At 42.4% G+C, this 6,600-nt stretch overlaps 1 protein-coding gene across 1 annotated transcript in view; it reads right to left on the bottom strand.

Annotated features, from left to right (window-relative positions):
• Positions 1–462: 462 nt before the first annotated feature.
• PRELID3A (PRELI domain containing 3A) overlaps positions 463–6,600 on the bottom strand; it is a 63,980-nt gene continuing 57,842 nt past the window's right edge. Inside the window, exon 7 of the mRNA XM_075314568.1 lies at positions 463–646. The gene's annotated coding sequence lies outside the window, so the exon portion shown is untranslated. The remainder of the gene's footprint in view (positions 647–6,600) is intronic.

Raw genomic sequence — 6,600 nt, 5'->3', positions numbered from 1 at the left:
ATCGGAGAGAACATGCTGGTACTTATACCTGGCTGTCTAAGGGACTGTGCACATGACGTCTGCCTGGATCCTGTCTGAAAAAGCACCGAAAAAAATGAACCGATGCACTGCAATAGATGTTCCATCTTTTCTAATTGCTTTTAAATGTTTCAGGCTTCGAAAACTGGGAAGCAGCTAAGAGAAGTGATTCCTCTATTTCACTGGTGGAAGTAGCCATTATGTTACATATGCAATTTAAAAAAACGCCACAAAATACATCCATCCAAAGAGACATCAGAAAAGCTCCTACAGTACGCATGCTATTGTCATTATCCTTAAGTGTCTTCTGCTTCAGAAACTGTGTGGGTGCATCGGCATCTAACATCCACCATGTGCACATACCCTTAGCCAACCTTGGTCTTCACAATGAACTGATATAAAATACAAGCTAACCAATATACATCTACATCATGTATACAAAAGTGTAAGTAATCTTTGTTTATTGCATCCAGTTGTCATTTAAAAACAATTTATACAAAATTCTGAATTTGAAGGTATTTGCGATGGAGGGAGAGTCGTTGGTCCGTGATGGTGATCATACAGCAGACTGGATCTTTTTGAAGCTACATTCGCAATGTCAGTAGTGCGCCAATGACTGTTCCTGAATCTAAGTAGAAGAGAAAGACACAGGCTGTAAATTGTAGATTTCTATTCCTCTCTGAGGTTTCATTTTTTAACTGTACAAAAAAAAAAGCAGGTTTCATACATTAACATTACAGGACTAATATTTTTTGAGTACAGGTGGCCATACACATAGTAATTGTCGGCTGACAGCTATTTTGCCCAAATCCACCACAGACATGCATCCTGGCAGGTTCGGATAGCTTAGTGAGTGGTCAGCTTAAAAAAATTTGTTTTGCTGGTTTTTGTGTTTTGTTTTTTTCCAGTCACCCTCCAGGACAGCACCACAGGAGGTTGACTATTCACCCTAATAGAGACAGGAAACATAGGTCAAATAGACCCTCCCCGCCTCTCATCTCCAGTGTTTAGCCTGTCCTTATGGTTTATAAAGATGTCATACTGCAGTGCTCTGTGGCCGGCGACAGAGACTATTTTCTGTTTTATACCTCGACCTTGGGTCAGGCGGCGGAGGTAAATCGCTATGTCTTCTTCTCTCAGCTGCTCCTGTCTCCTCCAGGATGCAGAACCTCCATTCTACCTTCACCTCTAGGTAAAGTATAATGGTTTCAGGCTGGCATCCTCCCTGAGCTCCCAAACCTTACTTCTCCTCAGTCTCTGCATGTTCTGGCGTGTACGATTACCAGTATTACCAGAAGATACTGCTGCGTTTCTATTCGGCGTCACTTCTGGTTGCATTCCAGGGTGGAATGCGTGGCGAGTATATCGACTTTACAGTAGAAGCACATGGAGAAGACTTGGCGGATCCTATTGGCAAGATCCCGCTAGTGTTTGTAAGAGGGCTTCCCTTGTCTACACCCTCAGACCATGGGGAGTAGTCTCATCCGATGGGCTCCGGTCACTTGGATATAAGTGCCACAGACAAAAAACACCCTGAGTTAGCACCTAATCTTTGGCTTATGGAGAGTATATGTTCGTCTAGTTCCACATTTTCAGATCTCAACGCGAGCTCGTTCCCAGTAAGTGTTCCTGGCATGGGTAGGTCTCTCCTTTCGGACCAGGATATTTTTATTTTATAGTTATACTCTCTCCCCTCTCTTTCAGGGAGACAAAGATCCTGCACCAAACAGTAAAGTTAAAATTTAAAGTCGTAAATACACCATCTGTACTCATCTGCCCATGATACAAACTATGCCAAGGTCTACGGTTAAGAATGTAAAAGAGGAACAAACTTCCCTTTTTTTTTTATTTTTTTTTTTATTAAAGTTATTATAACGAGTCAATAACATACAGTACTGACCAAAGGTTTGGACACACCTTTTCATCTCTAGAACAACTATTAAGAGGAGACTTTGTGTAGCAGGCCTTCATGGTAAAATAGCTGCTAGGAAACCACTGCTAAGGACAGGCAACAAGAAGAAGAGACTTGTTTTGGCTAAAGAACAGAAGGAATGGACATTAGACCAGTGGAAATCTGTGCTTTGGTCTGATGAGTCCAAATTTGAGATCTTTCGATCCAACCACCGTGTCTTTGTAGAAATGGTGAATGGATGGACTCTACATGCCTGGTTCCCACCGTGAAACATGGAGGAGGAGGTGTGACGGTGTGGGGGTGCTTTGCTGGTGACAATGTCGGGGATTTATTAAAAATTGAAGGCATACTAAACCAGCATGGCTACCACATCATCTTGCAGCGGGATGCTATTCCATCCGGTTTGCGTTTAGTTGGACCATCATTTTGTTTTTTCAACAGGACAATGACCCCAAACATACCTCCAGGCTATGTTAGGGCTATTTGACTAAGAAGGAGAGTGATGGGATGCTACGCCAGATGACTTGGCCTCCACAGTCACCAGACCTGAACCCAATTGAGATGGTTTGGGGTGAGCTGGACCGCAGAGTGAAGGCAAAAGGGCCAACAAGTGCTAAGCAATTCTGGGAACTCCTTCAAGACTGTTGGAAAACCATTTCCGGTGACTACCTCTTGAAGCTCATCAAGAGAATGCCAAGAGTGTGCAAAGCAGTAATCAAAGCAAAAGGTGGCTACTTTGAAGAACCTAGAATATAAGACATATTTTCAGTTGTTTGACACTTTTTTAAGTATTTCACTCCACATGTTTTCATTCATAGTTTTGATGTCTTCAATGTGAATCTACAATTTTTAGAGTCATGAAAATAAAGAAAACTCTTTGAATAAGAAGGTGTGTCCAAACTTTGGTCTGTACTGTACATGAATAGAATCATAGGACCCACTAATACATCAAAGAATTACAAAGAAAGTAGGGTTAATAGATCTCTTTAAACATGTTATCCGATACCAACTGGGATTCTTTTCTGATCCTCCTCCCCTTCTAACTATCAAAACCATCCAGACTCCTCAGATTAATGGGAACCTGTCAGATGCAATATGCACCCAGAACCGCCATTTTCAGAAGCAGGAGAGGCCGAGTGAGCAGTGTGACAGCCGTGCCGGTGATCGTTGAGTATGAAGCGGAGAGAGACAGAGAGAGAAAGGAGAAAAGTTGGTGAGCTGTGTTTTTGTTAACAAAAATGCATCCAAAACGCACAGCTAACATTTTGGTTGAGTTTTGACACACCTCATTCATTTCAATGGGTGACAAAACGTGACCAAAACGCAAAAAGAATGAACATGCTTCTTTTTTTATGCAACTATTTTGACATATATTTGTTAAACAAAATGCTGGCTAAAAAAAGCAACGTGCAGATGGAAATTTTGATTTCTCATAGACTTTGCCGGGGAAGCAAAAGCATGCAGTTTGTCATTGACAAGGTGCAGTGTAAAACGCAACGTGCGGACATACCCATAGGCAGGGATTATAGATCTGTGCACAGAACTGCTCGTGGTTCTGGGTGCACAGGGGACCTGATAGGTTCCCTTTACATGCCACTGTCAGAGATTACGAGATAACGTAAGCTGGCTGGGGGGGTTGCGCTGTTGTCATGAGAGCCAGGGGTCAGCTGATGACCCCCGTACCTGTCATCTCAGTACTCATATGAAAACCAGCCCCTGTCCGGATGTTCATAGAAAACTGTTATTTCAGCATTGCTGTATATAGAGCAAGTGAAAAGACTATTGCAGGATTAAGTCCTCTAAGTGGTCTATTAAATACAGTACAAAGTAGAAAAAAAATGTTTAAATGAAAAAAATAAAGAAAATATAAAATTTTAAATCACCCCCTTTCACCACATTAAAAATTAAGAAATAAAACAAAAAAATACACATATTTGGTATTGCCGAGCAAAAAGTCCAATCTTTCAAATTATAAAATGAATTAATCTGACTGGCAAACAGCATAATGAGGAAAAAAAATCGACAACAACAGAAAACAATGTAATAACAAGCAATCAAAACATCATGTATACCGCATTATAATATCAATAAAAACATCAGCTTGGGGCACAAAAGACAGGCTCTTACACAGCCACACAGCCCGATGTCCCAAACGTTACGGTTCTCGGAAAGTTATGACTCAAGCAAAAAAAATTTTTCCTCCCAAAATTTCCCAAAAAATATTTCAGCACTTAAATAAAAACTATACATGTTTGTCGTTTACGTAATTGTACTGACCTAGAGAATGACAGTGCCAGATCAGTTTTATGGTTAAATGAACTCTGGAAATAATAAACACCTGCAGAATGTCATTTTTTTTTGTTTTTTTGCCACATTTGTAATTTTTTTCCTGCTTACCATTACATCATATGATAAAATGTGTGGGGTCATTCAAAAGTTCAACTCATCCCTCAAAAAAGAAGCCCTCTTATGGCTATAGCAAAGAAAAAATAAAAAAGTTATGGCTCTTGGAATAGGCGGAGAAACAAAAGCGTAAAAGCAAAAAGAAAATCGCCCGGTTCTTAAGGCATTAAGCTCAATACGAAATTCTCCCAAAGATGAACCTAAAGTAACCAATCACTGATTATTTCATTGTCTCCGCTTCTGCTCGTGCTGCCAATACATGGCATCATTAGGAATGTAAAAAACTGGTCGGTCCAAAGTGCAGCCACTCTTAGGTTTGCTGAATATAGCTGTCATGCGGAACTATGGTGATAGCAGGAAACCGGGGCCTCTAAAGTCACCCTCAGACTAGGGGGCCCTGTGCTATCCCTAATCTTAGAGATAGTCCTAATGGTGGGGATGTCTGAGTCTCCTTCATGGCCCTACTCCTGACCAGCCCTGATCTTATACCCCCTTTCCCAGGGGGGGCTGGACAGGAGTGTGATTTAACCCACGGCAATAGATAAACAGGGGAAAAAAAACTCTGTCACAAATCATGCTCACACACATACAGAGGTATAAGACAATAAGAGATTTGGAGGAAAACAAAAGCAGGGTGGAAACAACAAAACTGGGTAAACCCCACAACAACACCAAGCCTAAAGCAACTCTTTCTCCAGAAAATCTGGGACACCACAACTCACAGATCAACATAGCAGAAACTATAGGCGGTGTGGGTGGAAGATCTTCTCAAACCTAAGAGGCACTTTGCACACTACGACATCGCAGGTGCGATGTCGGAGGGGTCATGTCGAAAGTGACGCACTTCCGACATTGCACTCGACATCGTAGTGTGTAAATCCTAGATGATACGATTAACGAGCGCAAAATCGTCGTAATCGTATCATCGGTGTAGTGTCTGGGAATTCCATAATTACGCAACTGCGACAGGTACGATGTTGTTCCTCGTTCCTGCGGGGAACATCTCCTACCTGCGTCATGCAGCTCACGTCGGCTATGCGGAAGGACAGAGGTGGGCGGGATGTTTACGTTCCGCTCATCTCCGCCCCTCCGCTTCTATTGGCCGCCTGCCATGTGACATCGCTATGACGCCGCACGACCCGCCCCCTTAATAAGGAGGCGGGTCGCCGGCCAGATCGACGTTGCAAGGCAGGTGAGTCCATATAAAGCTGCCGTAGCGATAATGTTCACTACGGCTGCTATCACAAGATATCGCTGCTGCGACGGGGGGTGGGGAACATCGTGCTCGGCATCGCAAGCATCGGCTTGCGATGTCGTTGTGTGCAAAGTGCCCCTAAGTATCAGAAGAGCTGATAGGATAGACTTCCTTACAACATGTGATCCCAAAAGCCTGACAAGTAGGCTAGCAGAGGTTAACTTTTGCTAGACTGTCTACGACTGAGCACGCTGTTGGTCGACGCTTGAATCTGCCTGTGTAGATCAGAGACACTAGAGAAACCATCGGGCAGAGTGTCAGAATCTGCAATGTGAACAGCGTCTGATGCCTCCATGACAGTCTGAGCTCTGTGTGACAATAGCATTGAGTATTGAACTTCCACTCTGTCAATCGCCTCTTGACATTGTAGAATTGAAGCCTCCTCTTCTGGAACTATGCAGAATATTACGGCTAAAAGAATGTCTTCTAGTCATTTATATAATCTGAGTTATTTCTGTCTGAACGTAGAATGACGTCCCTGTCCTTATAATGTAGCAAACTGATCAGCATCACCCTAGGAATGGCACGGAGGCAAAGGACGGGTCTGGACTCTGTAATGCTTGTTCCACAGCAAATAATGGAGATAAAATTTCCGGCCCAAACACTTCTTTGTGCAGGGACTCAGTGGGGTTCGTACTTTCCACTTTTTCCGGGACATCTACTAGTCTGACATTCTTTCTCGTTGAACGATTCTCATGGTCATCTGTTATTGCATGTGGCATATCTATTTCATTGTCATGTCTTCTCAGGTTCTTATTTATGCCGGTAATTTATCTTCTATGTCATTGAGCCCATTTTTCATTTTCACTATTTTATTTACTTTCCTGAGATCTTGTTTAATTAAAGCATTCTTCTTTAAGTATTCCCACTTGCAGGATTAGAGTCGAAAAAGCAGAATTGCATTTTGTTATTGTCTTGAAAACATCGCCAAGAGAGGGTTCCTTATCAATTTGAGATTCGTAGTCCAAATTAGAGGCCACTTCCATAGACAGTTTTAGTGATCCAGCATCAC

The sequence above is a fragment of the Anomaloglossus baeobatrachus genome, chromosome 6 (assembly GCF_048569485.1).
Source record: "Anomaloglossus baeobatrachus isolate aAnoBae1 chromosome 6, aAnoBae1.hap1, whole genome shotgun sequence".
NCBI classification, from domain to species: Eukaryota; Metazoa; Chordata; class Amphibia; order Anura; family Aromobatidae; genus Anomaloglossus; species Anomaloglossus baeobatrachus.
The sequence above is the reverse complement of the archived record's forward strand: the minus strand, read 5'-3'. Positions and strand labels throughout refer to the sequence as shown.